This window comes from Belonocnema kinseyi, chromosome 3 (assembly GCF_010883055.1).
Source record: "Belonocnema kinseyi isolate 2016_QV_RU_SX_M_011 chromosome 3, B_treatae_v1, whole genome shotgun sequence".
NCBI lineage: Eukaryota > Metazoa > Arthropoda > Insecta > Hymenoptera > Cynipidae > Belonocnema > Belonocnema kinseyi.
In genome coordinates this window covers 13,235,808-13,260,326 of record NC_046659.1, presented here as the reverse complement: position 1 = coordinate 13,260,326, position 24,519 = coordinate 13,235,808, and the positions used below count along the sequence as shown (strand labels likewise).

Genomic DNA, 24,519 nt, shown 5'->3' with positions numbered 1-24,519 from the left:
AATAAGTGACAAATTGTATTTTTCAAAATATTTTGGAAAGATATCGATAAATACGTAATTTTCTGTAATTTCCATATTCAGTGTCGATTCTTTATGCAAATATAATATACTTTGCAGACATATATTCTAATCTTATATTCTTTCTTTAGGAACGATTAGCATTAATATATCAATTCCACATGAAACTGATCAACAAATACGATGAATTTTGAAATTCACATTCATTCACATTTTAACATACAGATTACGTCGCAATATGAGCAGTAACGAAAGAAATGTTACTGGTAATGACGGTGATTTTCCTATTGAAATTACCGAGAATATTACCGCGACCCAAGTCAACCCCCATGTACTGTTCACAGCGCGCCATTTTCAAGCGAGAAAAAATACTCTACATTTTCAATTAAAAAATCAAAACCAAGAAGAACATTTTCGAGAAAAAGCGAGTTAAACGGTTCGGCATTTTGCTTTTAGATTATGTAGTTAGAATATTGCGACCAACAATTCATGCCTTTAGACATAGTTTCGATGTGGCCAAATTGACAGCCATTTGAGGGACATTTGGGAATACAGACGAGTCCCCCTCTTTCCGCCCCTGCCCCTCACCCTACTATACTACCGTGTTACGGTATATAGCTCGCGCGACTTTCAAGCGAGAAAGTACACTCCATTTTCATTTACAAAAAACAAAAACCTAAAGGACATATTCGTCAAAAAACGAGCTGACCGACCGTTATAATTACATTTGGATTATGTGCTTAAAATATGGTGTTCAACAACTCAACCGTTTAGATTTAGTTTGCCCCTAGAGAATTTGACAGTCATTTGAAGCGCCCTTAAACGTCATCCCACATACGGCACGCACACTAATTGGAGTTCTCACACTACGTGTGCTATTTTGCTTATGATTTGCACCCATGATTTACGCATGCGGGCACCTAAAACTAATGGTGAAAAAGGGGATACGAGAGGGAATAATAAAGATAGGATCGGCAATTTTTAGAGAGAAACTAGTTGTGAATTCGATCTCGAGTGTTTCCAATTTGTATGTACTTATAATTATATGGTGCTCATTTCACGAGTATTTTACTTCCTGTTAGAAAATGCATTTGCTTCCTCATAGAGGAAGCCTTAGTGATTTTTTTAAATAATAGAAAGTTTTCATTTTGATTAAGTTAAAAATTGAAATGTACAAAAAATACAAAATTACAAAATAATACAAACAATTTTTAAAATACAATGCCAAATCAGGCAAATAAAATTGTGTACTTGAAATGGTAATTTTTTGAGCTGGAAAAGGAAAGGGGGAAGTTCCATCGTACCCTATCCCTTTTGCAACTTTATTATTTTTATACGAGCATTGTCAGAAATATTTTATTTGAAAATTTATTATTATAAAGTCTTTTATATTCACGCATCAACTTTGATTTATGTAGATGAAAAACACTTTTCAATAAAGTGTAATAATATTATAGGTCAATCTGTGTGAATCGAATCAAGGAATCTTTCCGTTCTTGCATCAATTTTGAATTATATAAGTGACAAAAGTTTTACTATAAAAACCTGTTTTTCAACTATTATGCATTATCATAGTTTCCTTACTCTTAAATTAATTGTATCAATATTATAGGTCAATCAGTTCGTTTCGAATCCACACATCTTTTATATTCTCGAATCATCTTTAAATGACGGGAATGCAGACATTTTTACTACAAAAATCGATTTTGAATATAATATAAAATACCATAACTTCTTTAATCTTTAATACAATGTATTAATATTATAGGTTAAATAGATTCGTCTCGAACTAATGAATCTTTTATATTCTTGCATCAACTTTGAATTATAAGAATGTGACAATTTTTATTATTTTTCAACGAAACTGTATTATTACCAGAGAACAACAGAATTTCTTACGTATATACAGACTAGATGGAGATAAGAATTGAAAAAAAAATTTAATTAAATTTTGTCTGAAAAAAAATCCTCTTTCGCTCCACTGGGAAACGAACCACAGAACTTTCGATTGCCGTCGAGTTCTACGGCATTAAGGGCACAGTTTATCCAGCTTTTTTCCCACAAAAATGGTAATTTTTAAAAACTGAATTCTGAGATGCTACAAAATATCATAACGGACGTACCTGGATTATTTTTTGAGGCACTCTAGAATAATTATGGCAGAGAATTGTAACACACATAACCTCGAAGTATACACACACGTTTTTAGTAAAATTACATTTTTTTAAATTAACCCACAAAATGTGTGTAGGGTCGTCCGTTAGCATGTTCGCTATCATTTCCCAAATTTTCAAGACAAACTATTTATTATTCTAGAAAAAAAAGCAGATGGAACTTAAAACTGGTAAAATCGATAATTTTCTAAGTATCACATGCCCTTAAGCTACTAGCGAGATTGAGAGAATCTTTTTTGGAAGGAATCTGCATTATCATCATAGAATAACAGAATTCAATAACTGTACAGTATCATTTTTACTAAGTGTAACGTGAAAAGTTTGAAGAGTCGTTACATATTGATCACTTTATTTATTTCCATGCGCAGAAAAGAGTATCTAATTAATTTACTCTAAAGTATTATTAAATCATAGTTTTATATTCTTCAGCGCAAACTGTTTCAAATTATTTGAGATGCATAACCTTTTAATTTTGTCGTTACTATTTATTTATAAATTTGAATTAGTAACTTTTTGATAATTCAACTGAAGGAAATTAAAAAATGGAGTAAAAGGACAAGTAGTGGAGAAAAAGAAGGAGTATACTGAGTTGTGTTATAAAAAAAAGAGGAGAAAAATAAAACGTTTGAAGAAAAGGACTAGGATGGAAGAAGAGGTTTGGAAGTTGTTAAATAGAGAGAAGAAGGAAAAAAGTAAACCAGGATATTGATTGATGCTTGATTCATTCAGTAAATTAATCAACAATTGAATGAGTGGTCATTTTAATGAATTGTTTCTCTATAATCATTGATTCGCAGACAAAACTTACTAATAGACATAAATATGAATAAACTATGACATATTTCTCGTTACATTTAATAAAGAAAACGGAACAAGAGAACTAGTATTAAGGTTACTATCTCAGATTGAAAGAGTACTATATGGTATAAACTTTAACGAGCATTCATATGTGAATGATTAGAGTGGATACACTATATTCTAATTCGTTAAAATCCAAAACAATTATGCGCAAGGAACATTATTATTTATTGTAACAATTAAGGACTTTCATAATAGAATATGTAAGGAACATTGCGATTTGTTGTGATCCATGAAGACTTTCGTAATTATGGATTTTTGTATGATATTAGCTAGTTTTGTTCAAAAATCGATAAATTTGTAGAAATTTCAATGAATTGATTGAAAATCATATAATTTTTTTTCAAAATTAAATCATTTTTGTATGAAACACCACTTACAGTGTTAAAGCTTTATTCATTTTTCCGAAGTTAATCAATGATCTTTTTGGCCGCTAGAGGGCTAAAGTGCTAGTAGTGTCGGTCGGCATGCTCTCGGTAATTTTGTATTTTTCTCCTTGAAAAAGTAGGTTATTTTTTAAAATGAACTTTGATTACGATATTCAGCAAGGCTTCCGACATCTTTTATCAGCTTTGGCTGCCTGTGATTTAGCGGTTTTAATTCAAGAATTCATCTTTGAGTGAATAAAACTGGCGAATGAACACAACCATCCACGCCATTGCTAAGTTCCCGATACGCACCAAAAGCAGCAAGAAACAACTTTATAGATATGTGAGTGGGAGTGCTATACACTGCAATCTGAATAAAAATGTCGCAGAAAGAAAAACAGCTACCAAATGTTAAGATCGTCAACCGATCATCGTCAAAAAAGGGTAATTTGCAATAAGTGTAATGAAAAAATAGGTAAAATAATCTCTTCTCGCTCTGTGATTCCTGTAATGAGTCTTACCATCGACGATGCAGCTACTTCTATGAAATTGACCAAAAGAATAAAACTGCAATCATAGTCTTCGATGCTTGCAGACCTCTATTTGACAAGACTACAAATACGTCATTGGCCACGTCTTTATCAATTAGGGAACTCAAAATCAAGTTCGTGCAAGGAATTCCAAAACTTGTGGACTCTATTTCTCAATCTGCAAAAAAATAAGTATAGAAACGTTACAGCACCCTAACCTAACTACTTCATCCTCATCCTGTATTCAAATATATTATCAAAATGTCAAGGGGCTGCGTACTAAGCTTCGCCACTTGCGAAGCGCTCTGGAAACAACTGTTACAATAAATGACATTATTGTACTTACTGAAACATGGATTAATGGAGCTTTAGATAATGCGGAACTAGGACTAAATGAATCTAAAATTTTCAGACAAGACAGGGATGTTCTAAAAAATCAATGCGAGAGGGCAGGCGGAGTGTTAATATTATTTAGACACGAATTTTGTAGCGAGCTTATAACGATCAATAGTAACAAAGTTGAACTAACAGTTGTAAAGATTCAGGCAGGCTTTAATAATATGTTACTGGTTCCTTATATGCACCTCCAAATTCGTATTCTAACCTATATCATGAGCACACATTATCAGTTATAGACACCTCAAATAAAACTTCCACAAGCCAAACCATTACTATTTGGTGACTATAATTTACCCGGTAGATGTTGGAAGAAAGTAATGATGGGGTAAAACTAGATTTCGAACCTAATGTAAAGACCTATATCAAAAAGGCTGCACAAATTATAAGGGAAACTTTCGGATTTTTAAATCTCAAGAAATTAAATACTGTAAAAAATGTGCGTGGTGGATTACTAGATCTACTCTTCTCTAGTGACTCTCAGAAAGAAATAATTGTATCTATAAACCCCTTGGTTAATAGTGACTCCTTCCACCCACCATTATAAATAAAAGCCGAACTTAGGGAGCGTTCACATATGAAGTCATGCTTTATTTCAAGCCCCCCCCCCCCCCCCCCCCCCCCCCCCCCCCGTACCGTACGATGGAATATCTCCTCTTTTCATAAAAAATGTAGTATTGTTCTTTCTAAAACGCTGTATCTCATATTTAATAAATCACTGTCGGCATCACTATTACTAATCTTCTTCTATATCGGCAGTAAATTATCAAATTCATGGAAGAAAGTTCACAAGTAGACGCGATTTACACCGATATTACGAAAGCTTTATACAGAGTAAAACATGCTGCATTACTAACCAAATTTAAAATCGTACGAAGTTAAAGGAAATCTATACAAATGATTAAACAGTTATCTAGTGGGTGGGTCCCACTATATTAGAATAAGAGGGTTTAACCCAAATAGCTTTATTTCTTCAGCAAGTGTTCATCAAGTATATCACTTGCGGCCAATCTTATTGTATATTTTCATGAATGATATAATTCATGTGATAACATGGGGGAGATTTTTGCTGCATGCGGATGATTTAAAACTATTCATCGAAATTAGATCTGTAACTGTTGCTTAAATGCTCTAGGAAAATTTTAATAATATGTAATTTGTTACGAAAATAATGGCATGGCTTTCAACGATGCGAAATGTTCAAGTATGACCTTCTTACGTAAATTGAGTAAAATCTCTTTCACGTAACAAATATTACAAATGCCTTCTTATTGACTACACCTGTCCGAATAGATTAAGTTAGTCGTAATGCTCTTTCAGATGGACGCGTATCAACGTTGGATGAACTCTATCAAGTCCAAGCAGGCGAACCTGGTTTATTTACCCCCCCCCCCCCCCCCCCCCCCCAGCACTTAAATAAGGCCCTATGCCGTTTAATAGGTTTTTATCACTTCAACGTCATATTTTACGAAAAATGAGAAAACAAGAATTTCGACTTCATAGTAAGGTGAGGGCAGCACCTCGATTGAGCATAAAATGCGATGTATTACATCTATAGTTCTCCCACTCTGACACCCCGTACCGCATCTACGTTTATAATATCTTGGGCCCAAGTGGAACGTTCCCAAGCGGTGGACATTTTACACGTTCCGAGAACGTTCCAAACTATAAGGGAGTGAACATTAAAGTGGTCCAAATTTATACCTGTAAAAATCCGACTTTCGATTTTTGTTGTTTGATCTCAACCCAATTTGTTCGTTTTCTGGGAAAAGAAAATCCGTCATATTTTAGACGTTAACCCATCGGAATAAAACTCTAGGAGATAGAGGCTTTGGAATTTCGTGTCATTAGGTTTGGCCACCGGAAAGCGTAGCAAGTATATCCTTCGCGTCGAAAACCAGACTGGTTACCATTAACGCACCTTTTCCTCACAAATATTTTTAAATGAGTATACACAATATTTCAAAAACTAACTCACCGATTATTCTTTGAGGAGTCTTCGAAAATCAGGTGCCATCAATGAATTTTCAAAATTTGTTGATGAAAATTTCGGAAAATATTGTATAAATGCCGTTTTTTGAAATATTTAACAGCTCGAGTAAAACAAGTATTTCCTTATGTGAAAAAATAGGAATCTGCAAGTCTATGTTTGGCCCTAACCGCAAAAACACAAGAACAAATTGCCGGATCTAGGTATGAGACACATATACCCCAGGGAAACCCAAAAAATTATATTCGAGAAATTTCAACGGACACGTTGACCAAATCGTTAGAAATTAGAAATTTGTTCCCAATAGTTTCAAAAATTTCTCTTCAAAATATCAAGTTAAAGAACTTTACAATGGTCCGCCAAATATTGCCATTTTATGCGACTTTTGATATGCCTAAAACTTTTGCATAACATTTCTGATATAAAAATACGACAAATGCAATATTCACTGACAAGTGATCAAGCATATAAAAGTTCAAATAAATCAACTTACAATTTCCTGACCAAAATCGAAGAAGTAAAAATTGGAAACATTTTACATGGTAAACTCCATAAGACATAAAAATGGCTAGAGCAACGGCTAAAAACATTTTTTTTTGTAAATAAAAAAACATGGGTAAATTTATTTACCTAATAAAAGGATTTGGTGAACGCGCCCGTTGAAATTTCTCAAATGTCATTTTTTGGGCCACCGTAATGTACCCTCATGTATTTTGATTCGTTGAATTCAAATCTGCCATCCGAATTCATCCAGTGAGTCTATGTTTAGCCTTAACATCTCAAAACTGGCTAACTAGCTATTTTTAGGTGAACAAAGTTGAAGAAAAAAATCAAAAACCTAAAATCTCAGTCAAAATGTACTCAACCTTTTGTATTTTGAAACGCTAAATTGGAATTTGTAGCCTAATTCGGGCCAACAAGTTTAGGTTTGTCCCTAACCTCAAAAAACATCTGAAAATCGCAAATATAGCTGATTTTTCCCTTCAATAAAAAACTTACATCTCAAATCTGAGTGAAAATGTACATGTTCATATATCTTTTATTGCGATGTAGTTCAAGGTAAATGGGATGAAGCTACGATCGCTCGTTTTTCTGAATGCTAATAAGATAAACGAAAAGAAGAGGGAAAGAACGTAAGCGAAACCCACTGCATAGAAGTTTTTAAGAAAAAAGGACACGGTGTGGTAGTCAAAAAACAGTTTAAATAGAATTTCGAAAATAAATTAAATACAATCTAACGACATTCGTCCTTAGAATCCTGAATAGTGAGAGACAAGGGACCTCACTCTAAACAAACACCCCGAATAGTGAGAGGCAAGGGAAAAAAACAACAAAAAATTATTTTTTTTTCATGAAAACAGAATTCGCTATTTGTGTGAGTTCAAAGTGTTATTTGAGATAAGAGTCGAACCTAGACGTGTTAGAGATTAATTAGCATATCAAAATACACCCGCTGAACAAATTCTGAGGATAGATTTGAATTCAGCGTATCAAAATACATAGGGATACGTTTGTCTCATACCCAGATTCGACAACTTTCTTTTTGTGTGGCTGTGTAATTAAATTTCGGACAAATTTTTTTTAGTTTCTCATGCTTATTATTAAAAATATCCGTCTGATGGAAAAACAGCAAATGGAATAATATTCCGTCTCGTCATTCCCTACAAGCCTATGTTCCAAAAAATTTGTTCTACCAATTTTAAAATGTCCGCCTAACGCGAAGTTTGGACAAGAATTTTACCCGATCTTGAGCGCTGGAAAAATTTCACAATCCAGACACTTAATTAGTGATTACATATAAAAAATGTCGTGTGTAAAATTTTAATGCTTTCTAATTCAAATATATCATCAGGCATAATTTTATTATCAATATTTCATTCAATACGCCACATTTTGAATGAAAAATATTTGTATTGTTCGTATTCATTGAAAACTCTCTACTAAAAAAAAGTCAGGCAGATAGTAAGATTGGCCAACGGAAAATGATTGAGAATTAGAAATGTTTTTGTCTAAATATTGCATACATAGATGCTGAAGTTAGAAATTCAGAATCTGCATGTTTCAAAGATTTCACACACACACACACACACATATTTTCTTATAAAGTTTAAAATTACGATAAATATAATGTATCTGGAAAAGAAAAAGAGATAGGTCAAAACAGAAATTTTCAAATTCACATTCAGAGTTAGTAAGTACATAAGTATTACTAATTAAATATAAGTAACAAGAAAATATGTATAAATAAAAATAAATAAATGATATAAATAACCTAGGGAATAAAAGGGATTAGTTTCTATGGCATTCTATTCTTGGAACCTAATAAAACGATTACACAACACTAATAGAAAACATTCTTTTGTATAATATTGAAAATGCCTAATTCACTGTAGCTCGCAGTCATAGTACAATTCATTTCGATTCCCATTAATTAAATAACTTTTAAAAATATAAGTGAAAGATTTGAATATTACATATTAATTCCATTATGAGAATGATATGAATACTAATAAATAACATTTGTTTTACATTTTATTTAATTTTTCTGAAATATAATTTATTCCAAGTCCAGCGGGAGGTAGTAAGTCCGTGAAGGACTAGGCACCAGTCGAAGGAGAAGTACAGCCAATATTTATTGGGGGCTTTTTAACCTAGTCTTTCGGATGACACTAAAAGCCAACTCAGATAATGGCACAAATCTGGTGAGCCCTGTCCTAGAGGCTCTCTAGAGTAACTCACCGAAATTACATTTTATTATAAGTTTTAAATCCCCGTTTACAGGCTTATTTTTTCCACCGTCCCTTACAAAAAAGTTTGTAAGTCAGAATTAGCTTTTGAACTGTTCCTGGCTTTCAAACAAAAAGGTAAAATTCTGGATTACTTCTTAAAACATATACTAAATGATCTAATTGCTGTCAGTGTTAATTGTTAAAAACTTTCAAAACAAAAGTCTTCCCGTAGACGAGATATTAGTTTTAAAAATGGTTTTAAAAGCCCCTACCTATAGATGGAGGACTTATTATCTACGCCTTTCTAGAAGAGAAAATATAATATTAATATTAAATAGAGTGAAATATTTGTTGTTCCAATTGTTTTAACAGAAAATCATAAAATTATGAAATATGCATTTGGATCATTAGCATGATTAAATTATAAACAACACAATGCAGTGTGCCGCAATTAAAAATATAGCTATACTACATAGATATGCACTATGGAGGTTCTTTACCTCTAAAAATAGCCACCTAATATTTATAAAAGTGAAATCTGAATAGATTTTGTTAAACTTAAACGACATTATACGTGCAATAACAAAGAATAAATCAAAATAGTAAATAGTTAATTGAATGCAAAAGATATTGTAAAGCCATATTCAAACATGAAATACAACGTAGATTAAATAAAGAAGTTCTGATAATTTTAGGTTTGAATGTCCCTTAGTGGACGTAATGGAATACGCTGTCAGTTCAGGAAACTGAATGAGATTCGACGAACGACTCACGATGCCAGTCTAAAAATAGCAGGAATTCATGTCTTACTGTGAACACTTGAAGCGAAAATATCCTTATTTTCGACTGCTTTTCATGCACTGTCGCTACATCCAAATGTATTTGCAAAGGAAAAATATTTTATTCGCACCATTCAATAAAACTTCTGCATGAAATAAACGTAATATATGTGTTTATTTCTAGCTATACTTTAAATAAACAAAATAATACAATGTTTAGTTCATTAAGTCAATCTTTTGCACTACAATGATATGAAACACCTTTCAACCTCGCAGCTATTCTCATTTACTATTGGTGGTTTCCTCTTTTTACATGATCCAAGAAGCTGGTCTTGCCACGCGCAACTAATAAAAAGTGAACCAATCAAATGGCCCATAGAGATTCGTAAAGTCACCTCCATTTTTAAAAGGACGTTAGGTGGGAGTTTAAACCGTGTTAAACGCTGCATGTGCGAATTGCAGAAAAACTCAAAAGCAGTCTTATAAGTAATCGTATAAAGCTAAGATGAAAATCAGAAGCATGTCACTTATATTTATGAAGAATGTAAAAACGGAAAAAGCGTGCTATTAAAAAATTGTAAGTACTTTGCAACATATTTGTAGAATTATAATTCCGTAGTATGCACACGGCCGATTTTGGAAATAACGAAGAAAGCATACAAATTTTCTTGTGTTTTTTTAATACTGAACTTATTTTAAATCATTTGCAGTAATTGTACAAAGCTTGCTGAAGTAATGTTTTTATTATTTTAACTATTATAAAAATTAATTATAAATGAATAAAAATAGAATCATTGATTATAGTAATGAAGAAATATTGTGATTATTATAATGATACAATATAATACAATGTACTTGCTGTACTGAACCCCCATTAAGCGTATCATTTCAATTTTTGTAATTTTCGGACGTTTTACAAGTACTGCTTCTCTTCTTAAGCGTTTCCTAATAACTGAGATGAAAAAATTGAATTTAATTGAAGTAAAATACCATTTTCATCCTGCCATACCGAAAAGAATCTTTGAGTATATACTCAAAATTCTTTAGGTCAAGGAAGCTCAGAGAAATTCTCCGCAGGTACTCAGGTAGATATGTTTTAAGGTCCAGGTAGTTCTTTTAAATGTTTTAAAGGCTTTAAAATGTCCTTTCCGGAATCGAAATAGCAATACGATCATAAATAACAAGCAGTGAGTCAGAAATTGAAATAAGTATTCGATCATAAATAACAAGCAGAGAGGCTATATCAATAGAGTAGCCGACACTCAAGGGTCCTTTGTTAAGCTTCCTGATTAAAATTTAGAAGTAGATTTTTTTAATTTCATAGTTAACAGTCTAAAACATAATTATAATTATAAATAAGTATAATGAGAAAATTCATCAAATAAAAAAAAAGTGTTAATAATTTGAAGAGAAATTTAAAAAGGGAGAGCGGATAAGCCACGACCAACTATTGTAAATAACTTTGCCCGCCCGGTACGTGATGAATACAAAAGGAACATTATATTACCGTCACACCACTCTTAAAAGGACCACTAAAAGGATCTTAAAAAGGACCCAAATCTCTCAAACTATCTCCGAGACTATTTTGTTTCAAATCGACTCTGTTGACAGACTCAAATGGGCCAGACTATTTCGCTAAAGAAAACTCAGAGATTTCTTTCGGTAGGATGATCTAAAACTTAAATTTTTTAAAATTTTATCATTTTTTTACGATGCTTTCGTGATGTAACTAGTTTGGTTTTTATTCGCCAAAATAATTTATTCATGTAGTGTCTAATTAAATATATAAATAATCCCATTTAGTTATTTTGAAACCCAAAAAGTGACAAACAGATTGTTACAACGCGACACCATCACAAAAAATTTAATTTTCTCCAAACTGAATAACTTTTTTGGATGAACATTTTTTTATTCTCATTCAGAGTCTCCATATCTTGAAATATCACGGGAGGTGTTTTTATACTTTTTTTAAACTAAGAATTGAATTTTCTATCTCAATCCGAAACCGTGCCCGCTCCAATTTTAGGTTAGTGTAAGTTTCAGATTTTCAAGTTTCTCTGCACTGTCTTGGTAACCAATATGGAGGTCACTTTACGAGACGCGGCTTGTACGTATTTCGTACCACCAAGTAGAGGGACCATAGCTTCTTGGATCATGTGAAAAGAGCATGATCCAAGAAGCTATGCATGGTCCCGCAACTTGGTGGTACGCATGGACATAGGAAACAAGAGACTACTATCGGCGAGAAAATTCGAGTCCTCTGGTTTTGACGTTGAATAAGTATGTGAAGAAAAAATGGTAGGTTAATGAAAAAGGTCTTATTTTAAAGGTGCAAATGTTGTACGTTAATGAGCCGAAAAGTAATATTCCAAAAAATTATTTGTAACTTGCAGATCTGAAAATCTGATGAAAAGTAAGGAAATTTGATAGCTTTTAAAAACAGTGAACTTTGAAGCATAGTTCTTTATAGAAAAAATAATAGGGAAAATCTGAAAAAATTCATGGTGGTACATTACTTATTTCTGAAAAGATTGCCGTCGAAAAATTTACAAAATATAAATAATTATTCGTTTTTTGTGAATAAATATGCGAGAGCACTATTTTCAGTTCTAATGAAGATAATGAAGTTATTTAAACTGGAGGTAGTTCGTTGAACTATCTGTAATATTTTACAATTTGAAGGAAATATGTGCTTCTTGTTGTCTTCGTACAAATTGCGATATTTGCAGTCAGTTTTTTTATAGGAAAACAAGTGCGAGAGCTCAGCGTGGTGCCGTTTTTTCAGGGAATCGGCCTCGGGTTTCCTCAACACAGGGAAAGGGTTTGAAGGCCAGAGTATGGCTCGGAGGTATAAGTTAGGTAGGTCGGGCTGAGGAAAACAGTAAGATCCCCTGAAAAAACGGCACCACGCTGGACTCTCGCACTTGCTTTCCTATATAAAAAACTGACTTCAAATATCGCAATTTGTACGAAGACAACAAGAAGCACATACTTCCTTCAAATTGTAAATTATTACAGATAGTTCAACTAACTACCCACAATTTAAATCACTTCATTACCTTCATTAGAACTGAAGATAGTGCGGTCGCATATTTATTCACAAAAAACGAACAATTATTTATATTTTGCAAATTTTTCGACGGCAATCTGTTCAGAAATGTTTACTGTACCACCATGAATTTTTTCAGATTTTTCCTATTATTTTTTCAATAAAAAACTATGCTTCAAAGTTCACTGTTTTTAAAAGCTATCAAATTTCCTCACTTTTCATCGTATTTTCAGGTCTGTAAGCTACAAATAATTTTTTTTAATATTACTTTTCGGCTCATAAATGTACAACATTTTCACCTTTAAAATGATACCTCTTTCATTAACCTACCATTTTTTCTGCACATACTTATTCAACGTCAAAGCCAGAGGACTCGAATTTTCTCACCGATAGTAGGCATGCAATTGCGGGGTGATGCAATGAGGGGGGGGGAGGTCCGCCACCTTTTGATGTCCCGCGACAAAAACATGGCAGCGCCCGCATGTTTATATTTTGATGCACAGTTTGTTGGCAAAAATGCTCATGCCAATATTTAAATGCACATCGTACGATGGCGGCTCTCCCCAATCATGGAATTCTCCCCCCTCCCAAGGATTCAACCCCGCTCGCCAAGTTAGGATGGCATGCCTAGTCCCGTGTTTCCTATGTCCATGATAGTACGAAATACGTACAAGCCGCGTCTCGTAAAGTGAGTTCCATATTGGTTACCATGACAGTGCAGAGAAGCTTTTCTAACGATTCAAATCATTTCGCGTCATGATGTAGCACAGCGCTTCTTAAACTTACATACTCAAAAGCTTAAGTATTTCTGATTTAAGGTTTAAAAAGTTTGATCAGAAAAAGTTATTCAGCTTATGGGCACTATATGTGAAACTTGAAAATCTGAAACTTACACTAACCCAAAATTGGAGGGGGCACGGCTTCGGATTGAGATAGGAAATTCAATTTTTAGTTTTAAAAAAGTATGAAAACTCCTCCCGTGATATTTCAAGATATGGAGACTCTGAGTGAGAATAAACAAATGTTAATCCAGAAAAGTTATTTAGTTCAGAGAAAATGAAATTCTTGTGTGATGGTGTCGCGGTGTAACAAACTGTCACTTTTTTGGTTTTGAAAATAATTAAATGGGATTATTTGTATATTAAATTAGACACTACATGAGTAAATTATTTTGGCATCACAAAAGCATCGTAAAAAAATTATCAAATTAAAAAAATTTTAAGTTTTAGATTTGGATGAAACTGGTATTTTACTTCAATTAAATTCAATTTTCTATCTCAGTTATTAAGAAACGCTTAAGAAGAGAAGCAGTACTTGTAAAATGTCCGAAAATTACAAACATTGAAATAATACGCTTAATCGGGGTTCAGTACAGCAAGTACATTGTATTATTATAATAATCACAAGAATTCTTCATTATTACCCTACCGAAAAGAATATTTGAGTATATACTAAAAATTCTTTAGGTCAAAGAATCTCAGAGAAATTCTCCGCAGGAACTCAGGTAGATATTTTTAAAGGTCCAGGAAACTCGTTTAAATGGTCTAAAGGCTTTAAAATATCCTTTCCGAAATTGAAATAAGAATACGATCATAAATAACAAGCAGAGGCTATCTCAATAGAGTAGCCGACACCCAAGGGTCCTTTGTTAAGCTTTCGGATTAAAATTTAGAAGTAGATTTTTTTTAATTTCATAGTTAACAGCCTAAAACATAATAATTCGGAATCTATGGGTTTCGATGACTTCAGATATCTAACTTTTTTTTTAATGCTTAAAATTGGAATTAATAGAACGTTTCTCGTAAATGGAATGAGATACGCCAAAAAATACAACATTTTTGAATTCAACTAGAAAATTGTATGTCAGTATATAAGTTATAATTATAAATAAGTATTATGAGAAAATTCATCAATCAAAAAAAAGTGTTAATAATTTGAAGAAAAATTTAAAAAGGGAGAGCGGATTAGCCACGACCAACTACTGTAAATAACTCTTCCCGCCCGGTACGTGACGAATACAAAAGGAACCTTATATTGCCGCCACATCACTCTTAAAAGGACCACTAAAAGGATCTTGAAAAGGACCCAAATCTCTCAAACTATCTCCGAGACTATATTGTTTCAAATCGACTTTGTTTATAGACTCAAATGGGCCAGGCTATTTCGCTAAAGAAAACTCAGAGATTTCTTTCGGTAGGGAATTTTCAATAAAAAAATGTTTGATAGAGTGATCATTTAAACTGGAAAATGCACTCCATCATAAACATACTAATTAATAACTTATGTACAACGCTGAGTTGGCGGCTGAGTCGTTGCTCGAAACTGAGATTACTGAGGTCATAATCCCACAGCGACTTGGGCTTCTGAGGCCCAAGTCGAGCGGGAGCCGGAACATCCGCGCACGCTGGTAACGCCACCGCCCATAGCTGGGGGGTTTATTAATCCATCTGTTGTGCGCAAACGACGACCTAAGTGTAACGATATAGATTTTCGGGTGCTAGAACCCTGAAAACATATATGTTTAGTTACACAAGGTGTGCCTCGAAAGCTAGTATCGACTAGCTAGATATCGATTCGATATATCGATTGATCGATGTGTGTTTAAATTCAAATTAGAATGTGAAGTTTAACTAATAACCATAACTTAGAAATTATAGAATAAGAATAGTTTAGAACAAAAACTCATTACTTTAATACACTCTCTCTGTCCTGAAATAATATAAATAATAAGAATTACAGATTAATTCGATAACAGGGAAATACTTATAGACTACGGCGCAATAAGAATGGGTTAGATTTGTAGCATTCCTAAATATGAGTCACAGAGCTATTTTTAGTATCAAAATGTGCCTTAGAACGAATTTTGACAGGAAATGGTATTATAAACATCCAGTCACACTTTGAACTTTGTACTGAAATTGTTTGGATATGTCAATCAACGAACTGGTCATATTGCGTTGTAAATCTAATAGGCGGAGCCATGCGACCTAATTTCTTATTTGTAAACTGACTGTTAAATGCAATGACGTCAGCGATTTTATTGGCTGAAAAGGGAAAGTGGCAGATTTTTCCGCCCAAAACAGAGTTGATAAAAACGCGCGCACAACGAAAAAACGCCAGATTTTGTATCTCCGAAACCGCATATTTAATACTAAACCTGCGACACTTGATAGTGTATAATTGAGTTTTTTGGACTCAGAAACTTTGTATTGTGTTTGAATTTAGTTAATTCATTTGAATTGTTGTTAAATAATAAACTATTATAAATAAGATCAATTGTTAAATGCGAAACGGGACGTCGCGATATAAACAATTATAAACAATTGTGATTTGTAACTTCCGAGACAGTGATGGTGGAAATGCATCTTTAATAAATTGTAAATCATCAACTGTTAAATTAAGTGTTTTTATTTTAAATAAGCTCCTTTAAATGGTTTTCGTTTCAACCAATCAACGGCAACAACGATCCTGTTCAGATGTCCAATCAGAGAGCAGTGAATTGTCGATAGAAAATCTAGGTGAAATTTGGGCATTACAATTGGTGACAGCGGTGGGATATGGTGCACCATAAAGGAATAAATCAAATAAATTAAAGAAAAACTGGATCACTGGACTACTGACTCACTGATTGAAATTCAAGGCTGTTGGTCTTACCACAAAGGAGACTACTCCACAAATAAAAGGCGCTGTCTTTTGAATCTGAAAAATGAATGGAACAGGATTATCAATTTATAACAATAAACATTAGAAAATAAAAGCTGCAATCTTCTACCAGGGTTTTGGGGTGGTTTTACTCCCGGTAGCATAGGGTGTCGACAATTGCACCAAGGTTGTTAACGGTTAAATAAAGACCACCAAACTATTCCTCAATAACCGTAGGCCTAAAAGGACAAAATAAATTTTCAATAAGAAAATTCTTACCTCAACGTGGAAAATAAAAAATTGATGCTGAATTACCTGCCCGAAACGGAAGAAAGTATGTCACCGTGAGATCAACCGCAAAGAAATTAAGAACAACTACTCGAAGGAAATTCCTGAAGGATCAAGGACACTCAAGCAATTCAGAAAATCTTCCTGGAGCAATGAAGAATTGAGTGAATGAATGTGAAAAATTAAGTTCAACAGTGTTGTGAATTTTATTCTGCACTATTAATTGGATTATTTGTCTGCAAAAGATTGTCGTCAAAAGAGTAAGTCTTTAGAACATTTTTTTTGTAACATGGCTCCGAATAGGAAACGTCGTTTAGATAATAATGCGAAAGATGTAAACGAAGCATCGTCACCGAAAAAAGCTAGACGAGATAAAAATGATAGTCCTGTTGGACCACCTGCTGTAGTAACTCAAGAATTGCGATCTAGATTAGTAGAGAGCGAAAATCCTTCTGATAGTGATGAGAAAAATTCTTTGAGTTCAGATCAAAGTGGCGAGGGTTGAAATGATTTGCAAAGACATGAGACTCAAGTCCGGGACTCCCCCTCTGTTCCTTTATTACCGTTAAATCTTATTTCTGGACCCGAGAAAATTTCACGAATAGTCAGAGATATGATGCCGGAATGTACAGAAAAGAATAAGTCAATTAAGTTATTTATGAAATATTTTAAGGCTGTTATTGGTATGATTGATCCTCGCGATGCACCTTACTTAACTATGATGGTTTTGAATAAAATTACCGGCGAAGCGCGTTATCATATTCAAGATAAAAGTGATTTGGAACTTAATGACATCTTACAAACTCTGGACCGTATTTACGCCCAGGAAGAAGATGTAAGTCAAATTTTACAGACTTTAGCTAACGTTAAAAGGAAACCGGATGAGTCAATTCAAGAATATGGGGCTCGCGTTATTCAAATTTTCAATAAATTAACTTCACAAGTAATGGAAAACACCCCCGAAGTAAGAGGTATGGGCCGTTGTGAAGCGTATAAAGAGACCGTGATTGGCAATTTTTTACGCAAGTTAGATTTCAACACTTATATGGCCATTCATGATAAAGAAATTAACACTTTGGATGAAGGTATTGCATTAGCCATTAAAGCCGATCAAAAAGTGAAAAGTTGGGGAAGAGTCCATGGATCTCTGCCTGGCTCCATTCCATCTACCTCATTGGGATCTAATTTAAGGAATAAAATGGGGCAAGATATATTAAAGAGAGTAGCTCATATGCGAGCAGAGGATGATACTAAGCCTGTACGAAATTTGGAGACTGTGGAGTGTTATCATTCTAAAGAATTTGGACATTATAAGCGAAACTGTCCAAAAAAAGATTAAAAGAAATGTAAAGGACAAAGAGAGTACGGATTGTAGTTATTGTTATCGAAGTAACCATTCTATAGAGAATTGTAACATTAAAAGAAGGCATGAAAGGGAACGGTCTAAGTTTAGACAAAAATCAAATAAAAGTGATTTAAACTTCGAAGCGGGTTGTCTGACGAGAGGCCAGACGACTCCAAGTGTAAACCCCTCTCAACCCAGCGCGTCATCCTCTCACTCGGACAGTTTAATGAATTCGGTCCAAATGCGACAGTAGAATTTGATAATTTTTCTTTTTCAAAGAATAAGGTGATCTTTTTAATTGATACTGGCGCTGGAGTGAACTTAATTAAAGAAAATGTGGCGAGTCCCACGGTTTGGATGAATAAAAAGCGAATAATTCATTTGGTTGAAATAGGCCCGGAACCGGTGTCCACTATCGGTGAAATCAGGTTGATCATAAGGGGTCTCGAAGCTTCTTTCCACGTTGTATCAGAATCATTTCCCATTCCACAAGAAGGTATCCTTGGTATTCCTTTCCTCAAAAAACACAACACCATTGTAAATTTTGAAAGTGACTATCTTCGAATAGGAAATAATAATTTTCCGTTTGACACCTATAAGACAATCTGTTTACTTGCAAGAACAAAGAAATTAGTAACAATTCAATTAAAAGATACTAAATTAAACGAAGGTTACATACCTGTACGTAGAATTCAGTGTGGCCCTGGAATTTTTGCTGGTGAGTCTTTGATTTTTAATGAAAAGGGAACTGCTAAAATCTTCTTTATAAATTCCAATAATCAGCAAATAAATTTAACAATACCACCAGTTGAACTTGAAGAATATCTTGAAATTGATTATGAGGATTGTAAACTTTCTGCTGATGAAAGAAAACAGGCTTCTAGATTTGCTGAAATTTTGAAAATTGTAAATCTTTCTGATTTAAATGATGAAGAGAAAGAAAGTCTCTTCCCAATATTTTTTGATTATTCTCAGCAATTTCATCTTCCTAGTGATAAAGTGGGATCATCTAATGTTGTTGCCCATAAAACTGTCACTTCTGATAATAAACCGGTAAACATAAAAAATTGTCGTCACCCACCTATTCATAAAAAAGTGATTATGGAAAAAACTAAAGAATATCTTCGAGATGGAATAATTCGAGCATCAGTATCCCCAATATAATTCTCCTGTTTGGGTCGTTCCCAAAAAACCAGATCCTCATGTTAATAAACAATGGAGAATGGTGATTGATTATCGTGGATTAAACGAAAAAAACCATTAGTGATTCTTACCCTTTACCGCAAATAACAGAGATATTAGATCAATTAGGAAGAGCTAAATATTTTTCTGTTATGGATTTAGCATCAGGTTTCCATCAAATACCCATGGATCCCGAATCCAAAGCAAAAACTGCTTTTTCTACTCCATTCGCTCATTCCGAGTACAATAAAATGCCATTTGGACTTAAAAATGCCCCTGCTACCTTTCAAAGGGTAATGGACCAAGTTCTGACTGGTTTACAAGGAATTGATCTATTTGTTTATATGGATGACATTGTCATCTATGCCTCATCACTTATTGACCACAGCCAAAAATTAAAAACTCTTTTAGGTCGTTTAAGAACATCGGGATTATCTTTGAACCCTGAAAAGTGTTATTTCTTGAAAAAAGAAATAGTATTTTTGGGACATATTATCACCCAAGAAGGGGTGAAACCAGATCCTCGAAAAATAGAAGCTGTAAAGAATTTTCCTATTCCAAGAGGAAAGAAAAATGTTAAACAATTCTTGGGGCTTGTAGGTTACTATAGAAGCTTTATTCCAGATTTCGCTAAAGTGGCTAAACCACTTGATCAAATTTTGAAGGACAGCACTGATTTTCGTTAGACATCTGTAGAACAAGAAGCTTTTGAGATCCTGCGTGATAAAATCTGTTCCGAACCATTGTTACAGTATCCTAACTTTTCAAAACCATTTGTATTGACAACAAACGCTTCAAATTACGCTCTTGGATCTGTCCTCAGTCAGGGTAAGATTGGTCAGGATTTGCCAATCGCTTTTGCCTCAAGGACTCTTTAAGGAGCTGAGATAAATTATTCTACAATAGAGAAGGAACTTCTTGCTATTGTCTTCTGCGTCAACTATTTCCGGCCTTACTTATATGATCACAAATTTGTCCTCGTTACTGACCATAGGCCCTTAGTCTGGCTGCATAGCATTAAAGATCCTGTCTCGAGGTTGGCTAGATGGCGAATCAAGCTGAGTATGATTACGTGATTATGTATAAGTCTGGAAAGGTGAATTTCAACGCTGATGCTTTGTCAAGAAATCCACTGAATGATAGGGACCCTTTATTATCTACTTTGGATTCCTTTGATTCAAAGCTGATAGCTGTTGTGGAACTTCCAGCTTCTGATAACGAGATTGAAACAGAAGAGTTAATGGAGCGAGTGTTTGCTTGTTTTGAGGCTCTAGATGTCAGAGCAGTGGAAAGTAACGTTACTGGGATTGAGATGATTAGTGAAATGAATAATCCAGACTCAATCTCTCAGAATTATCAAATCGCCACCCAGGATCAGAGTACCGAGGCACCACGACTCGCGACTTCTGTTGGGTGTAGCCTATTAGGGACCCCATTATTTGTCTGCACCAATGCACCACAGCATTTTGGCCCAGATTCGCGGGGATAGAAACGCGCTAACCCCGGTAGTTTAGGTGGAACCTGATGAAGACCTTAAAGACCCAGTTAAGATACCTTCATCGGCTCAAAATGGTTTAGCTCAGATGCCCAAAAAGCAGAAGCCCTTGATGTCCACATCATCATCGGCTCTGAGTGGGTTGTGGGGTGCGGGCGTTGGACCAAATTCTTCTGCCGTAAAGACGCAAAGTGAATTGTGCGCTTTGCAAGAGATGGAAGACAAACACAATGGTGAGAACAGTGCTGCTGTTCTTGAAAAAACTCCTGTATTGGTCATCTCAGACGCGTGTGTATCATACAGTAATGACAAAATTTATATGGGTGAAGGCCATATTGCTCATTTTGTCTCAGCCAATGGTTCGATGATGTCTGAAACTAATAAAGAATTAGTGAGTCATAATCTCTTCCGAGTTGAAGATTTCTTAGGATGTAATCCTAAATTAGGTGAAGTAGTAGTCTTCACCCGAAACAATAGGTATAGTTTTGATTTGATTGTGAAGAATAAGTATGATGATCAGCTTTTCTTAATCACATATCTAGTGCAATTATTTCATTAATAAATGCAATGAATACTCTTAATGTCAACAGCGTAAAGATTTCAAAGAAGGGAAACGATTTGGATCAGATATCTTGGCTCTCGATTGAGCAAATGTTTCGGAAGCATTTTGTCGGGTCTGAATTATTAGTTGTCATCTGCTCCGGTGAAATAGTTATTCCATGACCTCATGAAAGAGATTATATAATTAAAGAATTTCACGAGTCTGCTGTAGGTGGACATAAAGGTTCCTCAAAATGTTATTGGACGCTTAGATTTTCAATGTTATTGGGATAATATGAAGGAAGATGTTAGAAGACTCGTTGGTTCATGTAAAACTTGTTTGAGAAATAAATTGGTTAGAAGGAAAAATCGTCAACCAATGTTGATAACTGACACTCCCAAAGAACCATTTGAAAAGATTCAAATTGACCTTGTAGGACCTCTTCCAGTTACTTCTAGGGGTAATACACATATCCTTACGATTCAATGTGTATTTTCAAAATATTTTGATGCAATACCTTTGAAGGATACTGATTCAGTCACTATAGCTAGAGCTTTAGCCGAAGAATTTGTTACGCGGTATGGTTGCCCACGGGTAATACAATCTGATCAGGGTGCTAATTTGGTTAGTTAAGTAATCAAGGTGTTTTGGAAAATATTTAGAATTAAAAAGATCCAATTGTCTGCTTATCATCCGCAGAGTCTGGGATCTTTAGAAAGAAGTCATCATACCTTGATTGAATATCTTAGAAGTTTCGAAGGAAAAGTTGACTAGGATGATTGGACTCGATTTGCAGTTTTCACTTATAATGTGAATGTTCACGAGGCAACAGGCTTTGCTCGCTTCACTCTAGTTTATGGTAGAGATGCTAATCTTCCAACAAGCTTCTCTCCCAATCCGCCTGATAAGACGTATACGATGCATTAGCAGGAACTCTTTCTGAGGCTTGACAATGTGCACTCGCTGGCTCACGAAAGACTCCTAAAAGCAAAAGAAAAATATGAGAAATATTATGATAGCAAAGCTAATCCTAAGCACTTTAAGGTTGGGAGCCAGGTATATTTGGAAATTAATGAAAGGGAAAACGAAAAGTTTTCACCATATTATGATGGACCATATGTTTTAGAAGAATTAATAGGTGAGCGTAACGCTCTTATAAGGATTAGCCCTAAAAAGACTAAAATTGTCCATTTGGATAAGTTCAGGCTCAATTCATATCCATACATGGAAGATTAAGATTAAAATATAAATTATTCTTCTAAGACTATTTTTGGAATTAAGGCAATTTTGAAAACTATAAACGATAAAAGTAGTTTATAATTTAAAATTAAATTTGAATACAAAAATATTATCTACATAATAATCATCATAAAATGAAAAAAAAAATTAAAAATATGCAACTTAGGTGAATAGTAACATTTGTCGCAACGTCGGCTTTAAAAATCTTACTTCTTTTCTTCTAGAGTATATATACATATAAATTACATTTTTCATGAAAAATTTAAGAAGGAGGTTAGAAATTTAAAAGCTATTAAGCGTCAATACGAAATGAAAACTCTTCACGTCCGTAACAAAAAAAAAGAGAAAAACAAGAGGGTGAATATAGAATTAAAAAAGTCGAATGTGAATTGTATATATAATTGGTTGCATTTATAATTAGTTATTATACATATAATTAATTGCTTACCATTTTGAATGCAAAAATAATAAAATCAGTACACTCCTAGAATTGGTTGTAAAAAGCTATGAGTGCTATAGCTTAATTCTTCGGTTTCCCACTATCTGCAGACTTAATTAACCTTAACAAACATTTCACAAACAATTTAAAAACAAAGAAAAGTAATTATAAATTAATATTTTTTATACAATATAATATATGCATTATTGAATACTTATCTGATCACGAATTTGCAAAATAAATTTTAAATACTGCCAAGTATCCCTGGTCCTGGTGATTCTGAAAGTATTTCTTTTATTTATCAAATATATAATGAAAAAAATTTAATTTAATATTAAAATGATTTCATTTGCTATTTTTAATAGGTTCAATCGTGATAAATATGATCATTTAAATTAAATCGTTAAATTTAAATTCAAAAAGGTTTCGCGGGTAATTTAACCTTCAAATTAAGGATTTCATTTACACCGAAGATAATAATTTTCATTTTGAAAAAGTATATTGGTGAGAATAACATTGAAATTTTTTTTTTTGTATTTTTTAAATATTATTCTATCAATCAGTAGTGAAAATTATTTTTGTTAATGCAAAGACGATATTAAAATTGAGAAGGAAATTGTTTGAATTATTTTTAAAAAAATATTAATAATTTTGAGAGTTGGTAATTTAAATTTTTACCTGCAATTGATATTCCGAAAAGTTGGGTTCTTTCCCCCACTACAGAACCGGTGAAGCTCGTTCAAATCTTCATTCCTACCGAATCTTTCATTGATTCTGGATCTCGAAAATTCTTTTCGTTTTTCTTTTATTTTCCTTGTATAAAAGTGAATTGGTGTTGTGACTTGTCAAAATGATTGAAATGATTCTCATCTTGCTGTTGGTATATTGTGCTCTGAATTATTTATCAGAGAAATTTCAAAATATCCGGCATTTAAAATCAGCACTGGAACTGCTTGTGCCTCCCAGCAAGTCTCAGACATCATTCCTGAAGTTAACGTTCCTGAAAATCAGAGAATATTTTATATTCAAGGAAATAACGATCTCTCTGAGGAAGTGATTAATTTAATATCAGCTGAAAAATCATAATTCCGGCATGTAATTGGTCAGGTTTCGGTAGCCCAAGGTCCTGAGGGTTGGATTTGGAAGTGTGTTAACTGTGCGCAACAAGGATTACAGCCAATTCGTCATTAATGGGAAATGAGGACTCTCCATTTCGTCGGAATAAAAAACTTTTTTGCTCCTCGTCCTTGTGAAGGGTGTGGGTCTGAGCCGTTTTTTAATTTTCCGGCCGGAAGATGCTGGATTTGCCTTCAGGTTATCCAAGAGTCAGGATGGCATCATGTGGGCTGGCATGCCTACAGGGCAGTGATCCCAGATCTGAAACGAGACGTGGTCCAATACTATGACACGTCTACGTTCGCGTAAATATGGTAGGAGACGATATAAATGCCTGGGTT

The 24,519-nt window shown here is 33.8% G+C and overlaps 1 protein-coding gene across 6 annotated transcripts in view; it reads right to left on the bottom strand.

Annotated features, from left to right (window-relative positions):
- Positions 1–10,108, bottom strand: part of LOC117170224 (serine/threonine-protein kinase ppk30) — a 543,229-nt gene extending 533,121 nt beyond the window's left edge. For 5 of the 6 annotated variants that reach the window (XM_033356845.1, XM_033356844.1, XM_033356842.1 and 2 more), the window contains exon 1: positions 9,874–10,108. The gene's annotated coding sequence lies outside the window, so the exon portion shown is untranslated. Of the gene's footprint in view, positions 1–3,939; positions 4,127–9,873 lie in introns of all 6 variants that reach the window. The other variant, XM_033356843.1, reaches the window with a different exon arrangement.
- Between the last annotated feature and the right edge of the window lie 14,411 nt (positions 10,109–24,519).